General features: G+C 43.8%; 1 pseudogene; it reads left to right on the forward strand.

The window, feature by feature from the left end:
* Positions 1-1,643: 1,643 nt before the first annotated feature.
* On the forward strand, positions 1,644-21,064 carry LOC148415296 (uncharacterized; annotated as a pseudogene).
* The last annotated feature ends 325 nt before the right edge of the window (positions 21,065-21,389 follow it).

The raw sequence follows: 21,389 nt of genomic DNA on the forward strand, positions 1-21,389 counted from the left end.
CACTATCTTTTTTTTGGCATGACAATAAAAGTAACAGTAGGTCTACATATAATGATGTGTAATCAGATTTTCTTATTGCCTTTTCAGTGAATCCGACTTAAAAATCAATAGCAGAGGTAACTAAAGAAAGAACATCAGCTGGGGCAATGGAGCCAATTTCAGCAACATGTCGTCCTTCTCAAAAGAGTGTGTGTGTGTGCATGTGCATATGCATGCGTGAAATAGGGGACTGGGGCAGACAGCGAACTAACCACACCGCGCCGCTGCAAGGGGAGACCCGGACAGAGGGATGAGATGATGCGGCTTTGCGTGCGGCGACTCGGGCCCTCTCCTGCCCTGGACGGACTACTGGAAGGCGAGAAAGAGTTTGGGATCAATTACAGTCTGCCGCAGCTCTCCGCCGAGAGACTAGGCTAGCCAGCAGATTATTGGCAGAAGTGCGCACTTTGAAACATTGCCATCGCGAGTGGTGACGAGCCAATCGCTCAGAAGCACTCCTGCTGATCGGCTTTTGTTTTTGCTTTGTGTTTGTTTTTTTCAAGTCCTGGCTTTTGCTTGAGTGCCAATCAAGATGTCTGTCTTTTTTGCCTATTTTGTTTTATTGTTGTTATAAAGGCAGGTATTAATAAAAAAAAATAGCATTGTTACCCGAAAAGCCTACTCTGACGTCTGCTTGAGATTTCGTAAAACGGAACTCAATTTTCTGAACATATGAGAAGGGGCTGGAAATGGCGGCATGTCCTCTACTGAGCACACTGGGACTTATGTCCACCAAGTTCAAAGATGTAGAGCAAATCAAATGTCCACAACACCAAAGAGTAGTACTTCTTTCATCGAGTTTCAAGTAACAAAGCCTTCCAGCTTGGCTCTTTTTTAACAAGCAGACTTAATTGATAGTGTGCAGTTCAGAAGAAGATCTTGAAATGAAAAATACATCCAAATTGCTGCGTTCGCGCCAGCCGCATTCATTCTTGCTCACAAATCAAACTGATGTCATCGTTGTGAGACTAATCTCAGTGTGGATGAGTTAGGATGAATGTTCTTTGCCCTAAACCATGAAAGATTCCCCACATATCAGATGCACTCCCTAAAAATGAAGGCCAAAGTATGGGTGGGTCCTACAAATGGTATCTTAAAGATTATTACCGGTAGTTTTTTTTTTTTAATCTATTTATTTTTTTTCCTTCGCCGCACAGATTTGCATTTTTAGATGAGGCGTATTCTTACTTAGAATAATTAGCGTAACGGGATGAGCTAAAGGGCAGATGTCAGTTGGCTGTTAGCAGCCAGTGCCTGTCATAACTACCGGCAGATCACGTTAGCTGAGGTTCTCACGGCAATAATTTCAGTAGAAGTGAGCAGACTGAACCGACGTCCAAGTCCATCCTAGTTCACATGCAGGACTGTTACTAAAACCATCAAAGTTATGATAGCTCCATCTGATTCAATGAAGCGTGCACCGGTTAGAGAACATGGAAAGGTTTTCCATTTGACTCATTTATTAATTGTGGTATTTGACCAATTTGACCCCAAAATGGAGGGTGTGCCTTTACACTGGTGCGTCCTATATTTGGGGAGTTACGGTAATTGCAAAATTTGATTAGGGGTGGGTGGGAGGGGGCTATTAAGTGTCTTTCTTTCACTCTCCCAGATTGATGATTGTTCTGCATTTGTGTTTTAGGACCAGACCGGTTAGTATAGAAGGATGCAGGGCAACGGACATGAAATGAGTGGGCGGTAACAAGGAAAAGAACCAAACAAGAGGAGTAGAACACCTGAGAGAGCACCAGCGGGGAAATCGATAGCCATTCAGAGTGAGTCGCACAAGCCTGAACAATGAACACACGCACGTGCACGCACACACACGAAGACACATGTGAACACACACACTATACATGCCTCCCGTGCTACAAAGCAAGCCCGAAAGTCAAATGACATGACAAGGGTTTGGTGACATGAGCAAGAAAGTGTGGCAATGCCCAGCTAGCGGGTGTGACAGAATGACCTGACCAAACCTGGACCCAGCAGAATGCTCGCGTCGGCTGACAAGACGCCATTGCACCACTCGCCAATGCCCTCAGCCTGCCTGCCAACCTTGCTCCCCCCATGTAATACCCCTTACCTGTTCCTCTAAGTTTCTTTCGAGCCCTCTTCTAACACAGCCTTCCCCTTCCCCCATGCTTGTTTCTTCTGTGTCCTATTGTCTTCCTGTGCTCCCTTATTCTACAATTCTGCCCCCTCACATCTTTCACAACTCATACTTTTCCAACCTTGAGAATGATCCCCCCGGCTTTCCATCCGAGCCACCCTGTTCACCTATTCGCCCACCTCATTATACTTTAGATTATGACTTCTGATTTAGAGGATCGTCCTCCATTTGTTAAGCTATGTTCCAAGTCTAGTCCTGATTTTGTTTTATCTGAGTCCCTTTTCTTTTGACAAGTTTGATTTTGACATTGATTTTCTTTATCCTAGCCCTTGCCCTTCCGTTTTCAATAGTGATGATTTCGATTCAGATTTTGACCTTTTGGTCTTTTGTCCACTACTAGTGATTCTTTGTCAGAATTTTTCCTTGAAAATTATGACCTTGAGCCTTTCGTGAACTGTGACGTTTACCGAGGCATCCGTTTAGCTTTCCTGTGGCCGTTATCACGTCACAATGCACCTGCACCCTAATTCCTCTCTCTCTCTGGCAGCAGGCTGATGGGGCAAGTGTCCTGTCCCCAGTCTTGAGCCTAGCCATGGCTCTACAGCAACCTATCGAGCCTCCAGTTGACGCGCCGCGGCAGCCTACAGAGCTGCCAGTTGATGGTCTGCGGAAGCCTACCAAACCGCCAGTGGACGCTCAGCGGCAGTTTACCGAGCCGCCAGTGGACACCTGGCAGCAGCTGAGGCCAGAGCCGCCAGTCAACCACCAACGGTTGCCTCTGTCCCAGGTCAGTGTCCTGAACTCACTACTGTCAAAGTCAAGTTTATTGTCAATTTCTTCACATGTGCTTAACATACAAAGGAATCGAAATTGCGTTTCTCACTATCCTCTGCGTTTTACATGTACAATAACAAAGTGCAGGTGCGCAAGACGAGACAATCCTAAAAACTAGATTCTTATCTATAGTAATGTAAATGCGGTATGTTAGATCTACTTTGCCTAGTGTTGCTAAACTAATAACTAAAACTTAAAAACTAAATACGAAAAACCAGGTATGGCAAGAGTACCTCAAGACAAGACATAAGTAGCAGCATATGAAGAGACAATCCAACAGAACGAGACAAAGCAAGACAACTCTGACTGTGGTTGTCCCAGTCGTGTGCATTTGAGATGTCAGATGAGTTGTTACAGATGAGTTGTTATAGTTCTGAGTGTAATCGTGAGTGCAATAGAAGTATGATTATAAATAAATATGGCAGCAGCAAGTCTGTGCAAATCTTGCAAGTGCATGAGCAAAGTTTGAGTTTAGGTGGGGGGCCAGCTAGGTGTTTCTTCTGGCTGGGGCTGAGTGTGAGAGAGAGGAGGGGAGAGAGAGAGAGTTCAGCAGTTTCATGGGTGGGAAGGGGGGAGAGTTCAGCAGTCTCACGGCCTGGTGGATGAAGCTGTTCCTGAGTCGGGTGGTGCTAGAGCGGAGGCTCCTGTACCTCTTTCCGGAGGGCAGGAGGCTGAACAGACTGTGTGCAGGGTGGCTTGTATTGGTGACAATCGTGACGGCTTTGCGGCTGAGGTGGGTGGTGTACAGGTCTTGCACGGAGGGGAGTGGAGCACCAATAATTCTCTCAGCTGTCCTCACGATACATTGTAGAGCCTTCCTGTTGTAGTCAGTGCAGCTCCCACCCCACACGGTGATGCAGCTGGTGATGATGCTTTCGATGGTTCCTCTGTAGAATGTGGTCATGATGGGTGGCGCGGCACTTGCCCGCTTCAGTTTGCGCAGGAAGTAGAGACACCGCTGTGCTTTCTTGGCCAGAAATGCAGTGTTGGTGGTCCAGGAGAGGTCATCGCTGATGTGCACCCCCAGGAACTTGGTGCTGCTCACCCTCTCCACTGCAGCACCATAGATGGTCAGTGTGGGAGTGTTGCGTGTGGCCTCTCTGGAAGCTGAGGACCATCTCTTTGGTCTTGATGATGTTTAGCAGGAGGTTGTTGTCTTTGCACCATCTGGTCAGAAGCTCCACTTCTTTCCTGTAGTGGGTCTTGTCACCGTTGGAGATGAGGCCCACCAGTGTTGTGTTGTCAGCAAACTTCACGAGGTGGTTGGAGCTGTGGGTTGGTGTGCAGTGGTGTGTCAGTAGGGTGAAGAGGAGGGGGCTGAGCACACAGCCTTGTGGGGCCCCCGTGCTCAGGGTGATCCTGCCTGAGATGTTGTTGCCAACATGCACCACCTGAGGCCTCTGGCTGAGGAAATCCAGCAGCCAGTTACAGAGTGAGGTGCTGAGGCCCAGTTTGTCCAGTTTGCAGGTGAGTTGTTGTGGTATTGTGGTGTTCCTCCCCAGTTTTGAAGGCCTTGTCTCTGGCCCTCAAAAGCCTGTGGACGTCTCTTGTTAGACATGGCTTCTGGTTGGCCTGTGTGCTGATCCTCTTGATGTGGGTCACGTCGTCCATGCAGTTCACCAAATGTATGTAGGAAGTCACCGTGTCTGTGTACTCAATATCTGTGATGCCGTTGTAGGTGGCTGCTTCCTTAAAAATGTCCCAGTCTGTTAACTCAAAGCAGTCCTGTAGGGCTGAGGCCGCCTCCTGTGGCCAAGCCCTTACTTCTTTCAGTGCAGGTTTGATGGCTTTCACTCTTGGTCTGTATGCAGGCATTAGCATAATAGTGAGGTGGTCAGAGGCACCGATGTGGAGGAGGGGGGTGGCTTTGTATGCTCCTTTGTGCTGAGTGTAAACACAGTCCAAAATATTATGGCTTCTTGTTGCAAAGTGGATTTGTTGATGAAACATCGGGAGAACAGTTTTGAGATCAGCATGGTTGAAATCCCCAGCAAGGATGATGAAGCCATCTGGTTGTGCTGTTTGTTGTTCACTGATAGCCTGGTACAGTTTGTTCAGTGCCACACTTCTGTTGCTGTTGTTAGTTGGAGGGATATAGGTAGCGAGCAAGTAGAAGGGGCGACACTTCACGATCATGAATTCCGCCAGAGTTGAGCAGTGTTTGCATACTACAGTGGCATCCTGGCACCATGCTTCGCGGATGTAAACACACACCGTGTGACTTCCCCCACCTCTGCGAGAGCCCTGTCAGATCTGTAGCATGTTAGCTGCTCTAGTTGTATAGCGGAGTCCGGAATGTTACTATTTAGCCAGGTTTCAGTGAAAACTAATACACAACAGTCACTCACTTTTTGGTTTGCTGATCTCAGAAGTCGGATATCGTCCATTTTGTTGTCCAGTGAACAAACGTTCGCGAAAAAGATAGATGGTATGGCCGGGCGAGTTGGGTTAGCCTCTAGCCTAGCTCGGATACCTCCGCGCTTGCCCCGCTTCCTTGCACTGCTTCCGGCGCCTCCTTTCCGGGGGAGGGGTAGCAGGCGAGTCCGGTGAATTAGTAGGCCGGCGTAGCAGTCCCAGTTCCCTTAGCAAGTTCTCCAGTTTCGTGTTTAAAACTTGGCAAATGTTGCTTATCCGGATTTGTAAGAAGACCCGTCGACTGTACACTGTAAACTGACCGGAAAAACTTTCAGAAAACACTTGTTTGACGAGCAAAACAATGTATTGTTGCTTTGGGAGAGCGAGTGGCCGCTGCGTCTACACGCGCCGCCATCTTGGGAAAAATAGTCATGCCCCCAGTTTCCACCCCCCCCCCCCCTTTTCCCCCCATTCTTCGCCTGACAGTCTCCTGCGGTCTGCCTTCCTGGTTCGCATCACCGGGCGCATCTCCTCTGTCGTCCTGGACGCCTTCCTGACTCGCCACTGTCAGGTAATGTGATGAGGGCAATGGCGACACATGGTGGTGAACGCAGGTAGTGCAGCGATGTGATGGAATAATGCGCCATGTTGATGTAACGTTGAGCCAAATTGATGTAAAATTACCATGTAAATTATTGGCTTAAGATACCAGTCAGAATTGACCTCGACTGGAATAAAACAAGTAAATGAATAAATATAATATAAATATATTATAAATAAATATATCATAAACAGCAGACACCAAATCATCCCTGAAGACAACCAACATTAAAGAAGTCCATGAAGTCAACTCACAATGAAGACACATTGTGAGGCCATAAGATCAAAGCAAGCTTTTAGCAATAAGTCATGCTCAATATTATTCTGTAACTGCCATTGGAAAAAAGTGTCAGTTGATCACAAATGTTAAGACCTATGTTCATGTTTATTCTGTAAATGTGCACATATGATATGTTATTGCCTTTTTTAGCCTGATTTGAAATATGCAACTTGTTATTACCACTTTAAACTCTATCTTTGATCAAGATATAGCTGAATCATATTGGAATGTTCGTGTGTTCAAGTGGAAAGTTACTAAACGGCCAGCACAGACACTGAGCTGCCGGGTCAGCATACCAAAAGAGGAACAAATGCCCATGTATGTTTATTTTTGGTGGAAAGGCTGCTGCCTGACCTTAGGTTGATATTAGTCATGTCCGATCGTTCGATTAAAAGTGCTCAAAGCGTCACAGTGAAACTTTCACTTCCTCCATTTAAGGCTAAGATCGTTCAAAGTATGTTCCATTATGTGTACATCGAGTCATGGAATTAGGGTCCTATAAAAAGGCCAACACCCAAAACTCGTAGCTTCCTTTTTTTGCCTTTGCCTGCCAAAAGGGTGAGGACCCTCTCCAGGCTTCGGGTGTAAATCACCAAGTCGGAGTAGGACTCTGTCACTCTCAGAATTGGACACTTTTTAAATTCTTGCGACGTTGTTAGCCTTCGGAGGATTTCAAGCAGCAAACCGGTAAGGAAGTCATTCTAAATTCTAAATCCATCCGATAGCCCAACTAATAATGTCATTAATTCGCAATGTAGGAGAATTGAAACTGATCACTTTGATTCTCTTCCAAAATTGGTATTAGACTTTTTAGAAACTTTCCACTCCTTTCATTATGTTTTAAATCCCTTATTTCATTATACCTGTTTTTGTGCATGGTTTTTCATAACCTTGGACAAAGTTTTATCGTAATCATTTATTAGCTGAAAGACAAAATGTATTGAATGTGTTTTTGTGTTTTATGTATTAAGGGGACTTGGTAGGCCCAGCCATGTACTTTTTGATACTGTGAATAATTATTCGCTTTGCTTTCGCTAAATAAATACTTCAAAATTTCATTCTTTATTCTATCTCTGTCATTCTTATAAACCAAAATTAGAGATCCTCCTAGTCTTTTGTAAGTGAAATAATGATATTGCCTTTACATCGGCAGTGCCATTCTTCATTAAAGTTTAGTTACTCAGAGTTGGTTGAAGTTAAAACAAACGTACCCAAGTGGTCGTATAAGACTGCTAAACCCTATTCTGGTCTTAACAAGTGCAAATGATCTTTTAGAACGAGGAGCTGCCAAATATATAATTTGCGTGTTTTTTCTACCTTCTCGTCTCAACGGTTACTCGACAAGTCGGCGGATTAAAGTAAGATGGGTAGACGCTTAAAAACTTAAAGGCAGTGAGCACCAGAACGTATCCTCTTCGACACCGGCTTACGCAGATGTCCGTCGCCCGGCGATACAGCGTTAGAGCTGTGCTGGACTAACGGGACGTCTTAACCCTTTAAACGGAGAGTCGGTCAGGACTGTTAGTTGTCCTCAGATAGCTGACGGGACTGCGGTAAGAGCAGATCAGTCACCACACCGAGTGCGTCTCATCTGGCTCCCTGGCCGCCCTCCTGTCTTGCCCCACCGAGCGCATCTCGTCTGGCACCCTGGATGCCCTCAAGACTCCAATTGTTGGGCACATTTCTTTTTTAGCGCCAGTTATGTTTCAGGACTATTTCTTGTGGGGTTATCTCCCCTCCTTCGAGCCCCCTTTTACGCCCACCCTGCTTGGATTCTTTCATTTTGTGTTTTTTCTGGTTTTGTTGGGATGTCTGGAACAACAAAACTAGAAACAAAAAACCTGAAGGGGGGTGTTATGTCATGTTCTGTTGTGCGTTGGTGTTGGTTTTTCTGTTTTCGAGTTGTGGGTTTGTTAGTTCTTGTGTCTTGTTCCTATTTAGTTTCCCGCATCTGTTCTCATTATCGTTATTTGTTTCCACCTGTCTGTGCCTTCTGTTCCTCTGCCTTTTGTCTCTCTCCAGTTGTTTTATGTTTCCTCGTTAAGTGTGAAATTTAAGTCCCCAGTTTGCGTTCAGTTAGTTGTTGCGTCATTGTCAACGTCTTAATCTAATGTAGTTGCATGTATTTACCCCGAGAAGTCCTCTGCCTCCCTTTTGCTGTCTTGCTCGTGAGTTTGGTTTCAAGTTTCAAGTTTTGTTTGTTACTTTGTATCCTGAGTTGCTCATGTTTTACCTAGCCCCTGAGTGTAAAACAATCCTTCTTTGTTTCGAGCACATCTCCTCCTGGCTTCCCTGCTTTATTTTTGTGTCCACTTTTTCCCATACCCCAGCACCACCATACCTAGCGGACATAACATGCCGTCCAATAAAAAAACAAAACAAAACAAAGCTTGTATTTTCTGGTGCGTAGTGGCTGTAAATACACACGGTGTTTGACAGAATGTCAGAGGGTTCTGGTCCGAGCCCTTCCACAGACGCACCCACACATGGGACATTGCTTACCTTCAAGATGCCGTAAGCAGGTCACACCGCCACTTTGTGCCTGGCCCTCTTTCTCCCTCATACTAATCAATTATTCAGCAGGCTATCGATCCTTTGGCCAGCCTGCCTCTGGCACAAGAAACCTGTGCCTGCCTACCCTCGACCAATGGCATCTCGCAGCCCTCCGCTCCTGTAAGCCTCTGATAGACTAGTTTTTGTCCTTTCAACGCTAAAATGGGCCTGTGTGAAATGCACTGATGCCTTTCTGATAAGGCTGCTTGTCATCAGCCTGCCCTCCCTGTATTTTGCCTTCCATTTGTCCACGCTTAACCACACTGTTACTGAGCCTTAGCCAGCAGGGTTTTTATGACGCATCAGTCACGCTGCTGAGCGCGAAGGGGAACGTATAAAGCAGGGAGAGGGTAGAATGGGAAACTCTATTGATCTCCTGTGTGCAAAGCCTGGCAAACAGAAAAACAACCCACCTGATAGTCCTCACCCATCCATCCATAAGAATCTATCCATCTACCCATCAAATTTCATTTGTTTATTTATTTTAAATATTAGACTATGAAGGCTGTATCAGACAAACCTGCAATATGGATATTGAATGTTACTATTTTGATATTATTGCATAACATTTACATAAAAAAATAATACTTTTACCTTCTAATGAAGCAAATATTGTTTGGATTCAGTAAACTGTAAACGTGCCCGTACATAATATACAAAACAAGCATTTTTGTGTGTGTGTGTGTGTGTGTGTGTTATCGAATTTGATTTAGCATTTTTGTTATGATTTAATAACTCAAAATTTTGGATTGAGTTCCTTTTGACCCAGCAGTTTAAAAACTGTTTGCCAGTGTTCTTCATCCTTTTAAAGTGATTAAATTAGTTAACAAATGTAATTTTGAAATTCATCTTCGTGTGATATCTATGAGATATATTTGACTTTTTTTAACAGTTTTAAAAACAGTTAACTCTCAAAGCAGTGGGGTTAAAAATTAGGGTTAAAAAAAAGAATCACAGAGGCAATATATGGGCCAATTTGAGCCAAACCAACTCAATGTACTGCTGCGTCATTGACACTTTTTTTTCCCTGAATGCTTTGGCTGTCACGGGGGTGCGAGGCGGGTAGGAAGGTTGGCGTTGTTGCGAAGGTGGAGGACCCAAAAGCAGGAGGGTGTCGAGACAGGGGCTTCATGTAATCCATGTTTATTAACTCAAGGAACGGGAACAAAATCGGGAAAAACAGGATAGCAAAAACTCTAACTAAGGGTGCAGGCTGGCTGGCAGAACAGAAAACAAACGCTAACGGACGGGCGGCAGAAAAACACGGAGCTGTTGGAGAAAACCAAACAAAAATAGTCCAAAGGCACCCCTGGTGCCAAACGAGATGCACCCGAGGGTAAAAGTCCAGAGGGCGACCCGGTCGCCAGAGCAAATGAGACCGGCAGGGTGAGTCAGGCGGGCGACCCGGACGCCATAGCAGATGGGCCCGGTGGGACGAGTCAGGCGGATGACCTGGGCGCCCGAGCAGATGAGCTCGGCGGGGCAAGTCAGGAGAGCGACCTGGGCGTCCGAGCAGATGAGCCCGGCGGGGCGAGTCAGGAGACACCAAATTTTCCAGTGTCAGTCTTTTCCATAATACCTTGTGAAGTAACGTCACTTTTCTGTCCTTTTTTGTCAATTTCTCATGGCAAAACTGAAAATAAGTTGTGTTTCATTTATTCCATTTTATTTTGTTTTCTCGTTACGTGTGCGCATTAAATTTCAAATGAATATAATGAATATATAATGAATGATGAATATAATTCTTTTGCGTTTTCTACGCAATCTAAAGTTGGGACTTTATATACTGCAAGCATTTGCCAAAATAAAATAGAGTATTTGCGATGCAACACTTTTTTTTTTTTTTTTTAATCTGTGACAACCTGTAATTTCAGACAAGGTAAGGCATGGTCAAGATGGGCGGCAGGGGCCGCAGTGGGGTCAGCGTCGCGTACGTGTTGCTCTCACACAGGTGTCCCGGCAGCGCCGGCGGCTCTGCTCGGTAGTCTCCGCCGGAGACCCCCGGGACAGGGAGCGCGGCCGGCTGCGCGGCGAGGGAGCCGCCGCCCGAATGTCCGTGCAAGGGCATGTTGTGAAGGTTCTCTATTGCCGCCGCCTCATGGCTGATATATCGATACCAGCTAACCGATAACAGTTTGGAGGAACTGTTTGCAAAATAATACACCAATACTCTTATTAATTAAAGCCGATATTTGTCTCTACTTGTTTCATATTTTAGGGCTGCTGCAACTAATAACTCATCTTTTGGTATTTTGCCAATATTGATTAATGATGCTAAAATTACAGGACAATTTTAAATAGACAGTGCAGTAAATGCACTAACTATATGGTTTTAGTCGTAACCGGGGAAAATATGCAAAACTTGAAAAACATTTACCAAAACATTAGCAATATAATGTTCGGTTGATGCTGAATCAAATTATTTTGCAATTATTTTGGAAAATGTTTTCAAGTCTGTTTCATGAAGGACTAACTGTCCGGAGGCTTAAATGTTGCACATTCAGGCCATTTAAAGTCGTTCAGTAATTCATATGAATTCATATATATTCTCACACACACACACACACACACACACACGCACGCACGCACACGCGCACGCACACACAAACACACACACACACACACACACACACACACACACAAGCAACAATGGTAGCATTTTATATTAATGCAGTGCTTCTCAATTATGTTTTGCAAAGCCCCCCTAGGAATAAAATAAAATAACTTTTCTCACCCAGCCACTCAATGCGCTGAGTACAAATAAGATTATCTATTTAAAAAATTGTAAAGTACACCTAAAAGGATTTTTTTTCCATTACGTGGATTTACGACTATGATCAAAGTTGATTATAATAGATAGTTTACACTTGAAATACCAATTGTATTGTACTGTAGAAATGATATGATATGAACACAAGAAAATATGAAGAGATTTTTACAAAAGATGAGATTGATTCTGTTTTGCTTTAGTTTTTACATTTGCTGCTAAAGTGTTGGTGTCGTATACACAGTCACGTAGAAAATATCAGAATATGACCCCCAAATTAAGTGTGCGTCTTGTATACAGGTGTGTCTTATTTTTGGGGAATTATGGTAATTAATGAATGTGGCAGCAAAGGAGACCTGAACCGCTCTGTATTTTCACTGTACAGTATCTAGCATGTCCACCAGCACTGGGATGAGCTCTTATGCTGCGAGATCTCAAAATTTGAGGAAAAATAGGTCATTTGCGGCAAAGGTTTGCATGACAGTAAAACATGATGCAGTGCGAAAACAATCTTAAAAAAAAACCTAAACATGCCAAATAATATATGGACATTAATGCCTTGGTATTCTTTTATTTTGAAATGATTACCGGCAGCATGTAACATGCCCTAACTGTCGACTTGACTGTGGGTATGTAATGTTGACATAACACAAGTTTTTCGAAAACAAAACAGCTCTTTGAGCCAGTTCCTGGTTGGACACACTGAGGGGAAGTGCTGCTCCAATCCGATGCATCGCATCGCTTTTGCTCGTCTTTTTTCTGCCCTGAACTCTTGTGTGTCTCCCTTTCCTACTGACTACGCTTCGTAACACTGGCCTAGCGTGTTTGGAATGAAACAGAACTACTCATAAAATCAGAACAGGGGTGTGGTGGGTATTGGGACTTTCAGGCAAATTTATTTCTCAAATTTAATTAAATCTATTTATCTGCTACACAGTTAAACACAGATGCTACAACTAAAATGCACTTACATTGCGCTTTTATTAAAACTTTTGAAAATCTTACCTTTTAATCCTAAGAAGGCAAAGTAAATGAGGAATGGAAAGCCTAAGGTAGGGGGAGTATATTGTGAGATGGGAAACTACTTATGCCGTTAAATAAATCGTTCTGGCTCTGAGATAGCAAAAGTGCCTTCAGATATTAACTTGTTCAAAGGAGCCAAAAGATGCAAGGATTTCTGCATTTGGGGAAATGTGGTTGACTGAATGGAGGATAAACTGTCAACTGTGGCAAGACAGAAGATCCCATTGATGGGAGGAGGGAAAAGATGGTAAAACAACAATGGCACTGCACAACAATTGTTGGGACGTTGGTTCGAGAGAACCTCATTTCACCATGGGCCAACACTCGAATTTGGGAGACAATGATGAGCAATACTTTCCTCCTTGCAAAACCTGACACGCACATGCACACACACGCACACACACGCACGCATATACAGCGGGCCCCCTGTTTATGCGTTATCTGTTTTCGTGGACCGCGGCGTATTTTTACCTCCCTTTTACGCACAAACCTTTCGTCTTACGACTCATCCAACATGCTGGTCAGTGTGTCCGCACTATATTTTTTGCTTTACTGCATCACACAATACAACTTCGCTCGCATGTCACTGACATGCCGATATGCTACTGGTCAATTAAGGCAGTCACAGTCACGGTCTCATTCACGGTCTCAATCACGGAGATGCCGATATGCTATTGGTCGATTAAGATCACAGTCACGGTTTCAGTCACGGAGATGCGGATATGCTAATGGCCGGCGTCACGTCAATCACAGAAATGCCGATATGCTATTGGCCGAACGCCCTCATCGAGCTGGTCGGTGTGTTGTGAAGACTTTGCAAACATTATCTGTTAGACATGGCTTCAAAAATTGCAAGTGGTGGTAAAGGAAGAAGTAAGAGGATGATGACAATAGAAACGAAGCAGGAGATAATAAAAAAATACGAAGGAGGCACACGCATAGTTAACCTTGTTAGTGAGTATGGCTGTAAACGCTTGGTAATCTTCTAAGGGCAAGACATTCCTTGCCAGGGGACGGACCTCGGTCAACAACAAAATGGAGAGGCTTCTTCTATTATGGATTAAAGAGAAGGAAATCACCGGTGATATGTTCTCGTTTAAGAAAAGTTCTCGTTTAAGAAAAAAAAAAAAATCTGCGGGTTTGTCTCTGCTCCCCTCCGCTTCCACCCACCACCAGCTCAAGTCACGTCGCCAAAAAGGTAAATGTCATTTTTCCTTTGTATATTTATGTTATTTAATTCAACTGTACAGTAGATTGTTACTAATTTTTAATATATGTATACAGTCGTGATGTTTTTACCTAAGGTTTTTGCACGCGTTGCATGCATTCACTAATTAACATAGGTTTGGATTGCTCGTCACAACGGACAATTCAAGTTACGAGCCAAGCCGCTGAACGGATTAAGTCCGTAACACGGGGGCCCACTTTATTAGGTTATCATTATGTGCTCATTTCTTGTCTAGAATAGTGTGCATTGCTATCCATCTATGCAGTCCTAGTTCATCTCGCCCCAGTCCTTAGATAAAGCAGGAAAGTGTGAGCTGGGACTTTGGCCCAGCTGTTCATGGCACCTGACTCGCTCTTTTTGTTATGTCTTGTAATGTGCAATTCTTTGCTGAATGAATAAAAACCAGGCAGGAATGCTTGATGAATTAGTGCCGTCAATGCATGAGTTCGTTCGCCAAGCTTTTTCCCTGTGCCATGGTATAGAAAAGTCAATCTTGGCTGGTCTGAGTTACTCTTTTTGGTGCTTAGCAGCTAGGCTTGTCCTAGTCTTTATAGATTTCTCTGACAGTGTCCAATATACCTTCCATGCATGTTTTTGGATTATGGGAGAAAGCCGGAGTGCCCGGAAAGAACATGAAAACTGCCAACAGTACACACAATAAACATTCTTAAAGAAATAATTTCCCTAAAGTCATTTGATTAGCAACACTTCAGGAGTTAGCTCTCTACATACACACATATACTACTTAACAAGCTAACGCTTTAGAAAATGTTATAACTGTGTAGAGCAGGGGTGTCCAAAGTGGGTCCTCGAGGGCCGCTGCCCTGCATGTTTTCCAGGTTTCATTTCCTGACACACCTGATTAAAATGATCAGGATCGTTATCAGGTTTCTGCTGAGCTTGCTGATGAGCTTTGGACACCCCTGGTGTGGAGGAATCAAATCTAAACTGAACTTGAACATACGCACTCTATCACCGTTCTGACACACAAAAGTTACGCAAGTATGTTGACAGGTACTTACAGACATATAGTAGACATAGAGGCATTGAACTGTACTATAGTGTAGAGATCTCCTGACTGAAGATGATGCAGCGCCCTCAGTTATATAACGGAAATGACCGCAAGGTAGCACTAATGGACAATGTAACGTCTGCCTACAACTAGTATTCATCTTGTAAATGTAAAACAGAATTAATCAAATTACTGTGTTTAAATGAAACAAAGTACAGTTCCAGCACAGCCCAAAAAAAAGTAACAAGCCTTTTTTTTTTTTTTTTTATAATGTAGCAAGTACTAAGTACGATATTAGTGTTTTAAATGTAGGGAGTAAAAGTAAATAGTCGTCAGAAAAAAAATACTTCAACAAGTTATAAAGTACAGGCAAATTTTACTTAAGTACATTCACCCATCACGAGTTAGCACACATGAGTACAAATACTTCATTACTTCCCATTACTGTCAAAGTGCTGCCACAGATCATCAACAAAATTTGCTCAAATTGGTCCCAGACAGAGAACTTCTGTTTCCCTAGGAGCTGCTCACAAGCAACAAAGTACAAATACTTTGTTACTGTACGTAAGTAAATTTTGCCTGTATTTTGTACATACACTGTACTTACATGCACGTTATGCCCATAAAAGATGGGCTTAAGGGCAATGTTCCCTCTTATTTTGAATGTGCCTGAGCATTCATACAAATTCGCTGAGCAGGCATTGGACCAAGGTGAGCAACTTCAGACATGCACACACTGAGTCGCCGTGTGCATATCTGATGTCGCCCCTATAGTAACCTATATCATATGACTCACATTCTGTCATTAATGAGCAAGGAAGGAGGGGGGGCTCTGAGCATAACCAGGGGCCTAGCTGCGGCCCTGGAATGATGATGCAAGGTGGCTTGGAACTCTAAGAAATGAAGGGTAAAGCACGACCTGATGATGTCCAACAACTTTTAAACATATGTAAAGACCAGTACTGTGCTTCTGGGCACATAGCCTGTCATTTATGAGGGCATAACAGAGGTGAAAAGCGTCGCCCAGGACCAATACGGGAGAACGATGCATCTATGGTGATGCTCGTTCGTTTCGCGAGGAAAAGGGGTTAGCATTTGACGTCTCTTAACTCCACACTGTTGCTAGCTAGCAAACCAGCACGGGGTGTATATGCAGGGAACGTTTCTGTCTTTACGTTTGATTGGATGAATAGTAAAAGTGAAACATTTATAGGCTGGAAACTTGTCACTCGCTGTCACAATGCAAAATGGTACAGAAAACAATATTATTGGTCTAATTAACCAGATAAGATGAGGTCTAATATTAAATATTATTTAATACGTTTGTATTGCATTGTGTTTTATGTGCAGCATAGACATTCTAGTGCGCTGAGATCGTGCGAGCAGTGCGCAAATGCGCACGCTTGCAGCTTAGAGGGAACACTGCTTATGGGTATGATTTCATCCTAGTTAAGATAGTCCCATCCAGGACATGGAAGTATGATGTGTCAATAACAAATTCATCTGGAAGGTCTTGTTATGCATGTAGCCACTTAGCCTCACTGAGGTCTCTGGCTTGCTGGTGCCTATCCCATCAGTCTTCGAGCACCAGGCAGGGGACACCCTGGACTGGTTGCTTGTCACTCGCAGGGTACACAGTGACGAACAACCATTCATGCACACAATCACACCTAAGGACAATTTAGAGCAGAGGTGTCAAACTTAAACATACAACTTGCGGGCTAGTTTTGGCCCGACCAAGTTTGACCTGGCCCTCGAGATGATTTCGTAAAGTAAAAAAAAAATGAGTTTTTGGTTTTTTAAAGAACAACTTGAAATGTTTCATGATTAATAGTCATTTTATTTGTTTTCATTATTAGTAATGTTGTGTTTATAATATTTTGAACAGTATTAAGAAAATAATGCATCTGAAGTTGCTGTTTTAATGTTGTATAAATAATGTATATACCATTGGAGGGCGGCTCGGTGGCGCTTTGAATAGCATGTCCGCCTCACAGTTCAAAGGTCCGGCCTTCCTGTGTGGAGTTTGCATGTTCTCCCCGAGCCTGCGTGGGTTCTCTCTGGGCACTCCGGCTTCCTCCCACTCCCCAAAAATATGCATGGCAAGGTGAATTGGACATACTAAATTGTCCTTAGGTGTGATTGGGCGCATGATTGGTCATTCGTCTCTATGTTCCCTGCGATTGGCTGGCAACCAATTCAGGGTGTCCCCCGCCTATTGCCCGAAGCCAGCTGAGATAGGCGCCAGCAAGCCTGCGACTCCTGTGAGGATAAGCAGCTATAGAAAATGGATGGATGGATGGATATACCATTGGTCTTATTTGTCCGGCCCACTTGGAAATAGATTTTCCTTGATGCGTCCTGCAAGCTAAAACGAGTTTGACAACCTTGATTTTGTGTGTGACCGTTTAGAGTGTCCAATACATCTTCCATGCATGTTTTTGGAATGTGAAGAAGACGGCTCTTCCACCCAGCCGTTTGGAAAAACTATTTTTTGAATACAAATGTCTAAAGACAAATAGTGGAAGCATACTCATTCACATCATCTTCATCACATCATTTCTAGATTTCCATATTGATTCATGTCTCGTTATTTAAAGATATGGAATAATATGTTATGAATGACTTGAATGATATTATTGCATACACTAAGTCATCAAATCAGTGTCAGTTCAGTTTCTCAAGTGGGTTGCCTGCAGGGAGTTTTAATGTCCAGCAGGTGTCAGTATTTGATGACACAGTATCAACACAGTGTGTCATTGTGCCTCATCAGCCATTGCGCGCATAGGTTAAATGCCATATAACCTGAGGTCGTTTGAGCATATCAGGAAAACAGCATTATGTTAATTTCAAATTAAATGGAGGGCACATTACCTGCATGAATGTATGCTGTTTGTTTGTTACTAACATTAGCACCAGTCTTAGATCTAGGAAATACGTATCCTCTACAAAGTTCAGTTTTGGAGCATGGGTTGACACATTTTTCTAATTCAACGAATAAAACGAGCAAATAGGTATCCATGACAAACAGGGATGTCCAAACTTTAGTTTTGGAGCGTGGTTCTTTTACTAATGCAGCTAGAGAAGTATCCGTTACAACAGGGTTATCCAAAGCTTTTCATTTGAGGCCTGTGTTAGAAAGCCCACATTGTTTATCTGTTTTGATGTGCTGTTTGAGTAAGATGTTTCTGAATTCCCACGCTGTGAGCGTTCAACGCAAATGCTGCATGCACACTACGCGAAAATTCGTGTCGCTACGCTCATTCGCTGGGCTTACTGTTGTCGCGCTGGGGGGGAGGGGGGGGGCTTAGCTTTTAGGACAACCTAGTGCTGCCATTTCTCGAATAGCCATGGCGGACAAAGTGCTAGCCACCTATGTTACGTACTTGCTGTGGAATTCCACTCGTGAATGGATACGCAACACCATCCAGATGCGCGAACAATTTGATGAATATCATTATCTTCAGCAAGAACTGCGCCTGGATGACTGCCGTTTACAGCGCCATATGAGGGTAACCAGTGCCCAGTTCGATGACCTACTGTCTGGTGTTGATGAAAGGATAACCCGCATGGACACAAACTACAGGCGCTCCATCTCCACTGCGGAACACCTGTCATTTTTATTCGGTGGGTAGAAGTTTTTCTTTTGTTTTGTTTTTTTAAATCACAAACTATGCTTTAACACATACATCATGCTGCTAAGAATAGCATAGTAAGCATAAAATCCAGTCGGCCCCCGGTTTACGAACACCCTCTTTTACGAACATTTCGACTTACGAGCGTGGTCTGCGGAGTTTTTTGTACCCCACTTACGCACAGACCATTCGCCTTACGAGCAATCTGACATGCCGGCTATTGAACTTGTTCATATATTTTCGCTTTGCCACGTCATCAAAATCAGTAGTTAAAGTTTGTCACGGCAACGTGGAACAATATTGCTCTTACAATGTCACAGTCACTGTCTCAGTCACGGTGTCAGTCACGGTCTCACTCACGGAGATGCTATTGGCCGGCGTCACGTCAATCACAGAAATGCCGATATGCTATTGGCCGAACGCCTTTATCTAGCTTGATGGCACAGCTGGTCGGGATGGAAGGAAGGAGAGAAAATGAGTCAAAAACGGAAGGAAGGAATGTTGTGAAGACTTTGCAAACTTTATCTGTTAGACATGGCTTCTAAAATTGTAAGTGGCGGTAAAGGAAGAAGTAAGAAGATGATGACAATAGAAACGAAGCAGGAGATAATAAAAAAAAAAATACGAAGGAGGCGCACACATGGTTAACCTTGCTCGTGAGTATGGCCGGCCGTAACCGCTCGGCAATCTTCTAAGGGGGGGGCGGACCTCGATCGACAACAAAATTGAGAGGCTTCTTCTATTATGGATTAAAGAGAAGGAAATCGCCGGTGATATGTTCTGGTTTTGAGAAAAGTTCCCGTTTAAGAAAATAAATCAATAAATTCTGAGGGTTGGTCTCTGCTCCCCTCCGCCTCCACCCAGCTCAAGTCACGTCGCCCCAAAGGTAAATGTCATTTTTCCTTTTTATATTTATGTTATTTAATTTAACTGTACAGTAGGTTATGTTACTCATTTTTAATATGTGTATAAAGTCGTGATGTTTTTCCTAAGGTTTTTGCACGCGTTGCACGCATTCACGAATTAACATAGGTTTGGATTGCCCGTCATACGAGCAGTTCGAGTTACGAGCGTAGCCGCTGAACGGATTAAGTTCGTAACACGGGGGCCCACTGTATTTTAAAAGACTCCATGAAAAGGAACGATTATTTTGGGCAAGTCTTAGCGCTGCAAAAAACAGTGAGACTCTGTAATGTATGTACAGTATTGCAGATATCTTGCCAAGGGAGACTCATACAGGACCATAGCCAACAGCTTCCGTGCCGGGGTTTCCACTGTGTCCGTGATTGTCCCTCCCGTGGAAACAGCAATTTGGGACTGTCTTGTTCACAACTTCATGGCTGTTCCAACAACAGAGGAGTGGAGGTATGGCGTTATATTTGTGCCACAATCATGAGCGCACGGGAAAAAATTTGAGCGTTGAAAATAAAACTGAGTGAGCAAAAACAGATTTTGAGCGCAGAAAAAAAGTTCTTGAAAAGAAGTTTTTCGCTCAAAATTCCTTTTTGCTCGCTCGCAATAGCATTCTCACGCTCAACATCTCGCTCTCGTCAATCAAAGTGCTTTTACAAGCTCTGATTGGCTGGTTTTGTGGCACAAACGTAACGTGTCAGCAGAACTGAGCGAGCGCAGAGGACGGCCTCGAGCGAGCGAGAGCTCGATGTTGAGCAGACGCGATGTTGAGCAAGGGAGGGAGGAGTATCGCGAGTGAGAGCGAGATGTTGAGCGAGAGAGGGCTATCCAGAGCGAGCAAAAAGGAATTTTGAGCGAGCAATTTCTTTTTCTGTGTTCAAACTCCATTGGCGCGCGGTCAAACTCTTATCATTATGCGCTCAATAGTTTTTTTCTTGTGCTCAAAATCTGTTTTCGCTCGCTCAGTTTGATTTTCTCCACTCAAATTTTTTTTTTCGCGCGCTCGTAATTGTGGCACAAATATAACGCCATATGGACGGTGGAATTTTCCTCTCTGCTGTGGAGCAGTGGATGTTAAACATGTTGTTGTCAAAGCACCTGACAAACTCTGGCTCTCGGTTCTTCAACTACAAGGGAACCTATTCACTGGTTGGCCGTTGTTGATGCTGATAAATGTTTAAGGGTGATGGATGTTGGGGGCTACTGAAGAACCAGTGATGGTGGGATTATGGCCAACTCAGCCTTTGGTCGGGCACTGCGTGATGGCACTCTGCACCTGCCTGAGGACTGGCTACTCCCAGGAGCCAACCACCTTGGAGCTCAGCCACATGTCTTTGTTGCTGATGAGGCCATTCCCAGAACGTGCTCTCATGCCAACACGCTGGGTGGTTCATCTACCGTCTCTCCCGGGCTCGGCTGGTGGTAGAGAATGCCTTTGGTATTGTGTCTGTCCAATGGAGGATGTACATGCGTGCCATAGAGACACGTGTGGAGTTTGCAGAGAAATGAGTCAAGACTACATGCATTCTCCACAACTTTGTGCGGAAAACTCCCCGGGTATCTGCAGGAAGCATCCAGGCCGAGGAGGTTGAATTTCTACCGTGTCTGGGAAGACTTGCTTCAAACAACTCAACTAAAGATGCCATCTGTGTCAGGGAGGCTTTCACCTCTTTCTTCTCTGCAGAAGGAGTGGTCCTGTGGCAAGATTCTGTGTAGTCCTGTACACACCTATAAAGGCTCTTTTAAGAGCCATCCAAATATCTAAAATTTGTGTATATATAGTACACTTTTAAACACAATTAAATATTATGGTAATATCGCATTTAGCATGTAAACTAACCTGGTATTAAACTGTGAATAAATGCAGAAATTAATGACTCACCTGGGTTATATGACAAGAATCTTAATCAAGGCATAAGGTAAAGCATATTATTACATCCATATTGTTTATATATAAAAAGACAAGGAAACTAGAAAGAAAATACCTTTATTTTAGTAGAAATGTTTTTGTATATAATGAATAATTTTGCTGCTGCAGACA

This window comes from Hippichthys cyanospilos, chromosome 12, assembly GCF_059441005.1.
Source record: "Hippichthys cyanospilos isolate Australia breed blue-spotted pipefish chromosome 12, RoL_Hcya_1.0, whole genome shotgun sequence".
Taxonomy (NCBI): domain Eukaryota; kingdom Metazoa; phylum Chordata; class Actinopteri; order Syngnathiformes; family Syngnathidae; genus Hippichthys; species Hippichthys cyanospilos.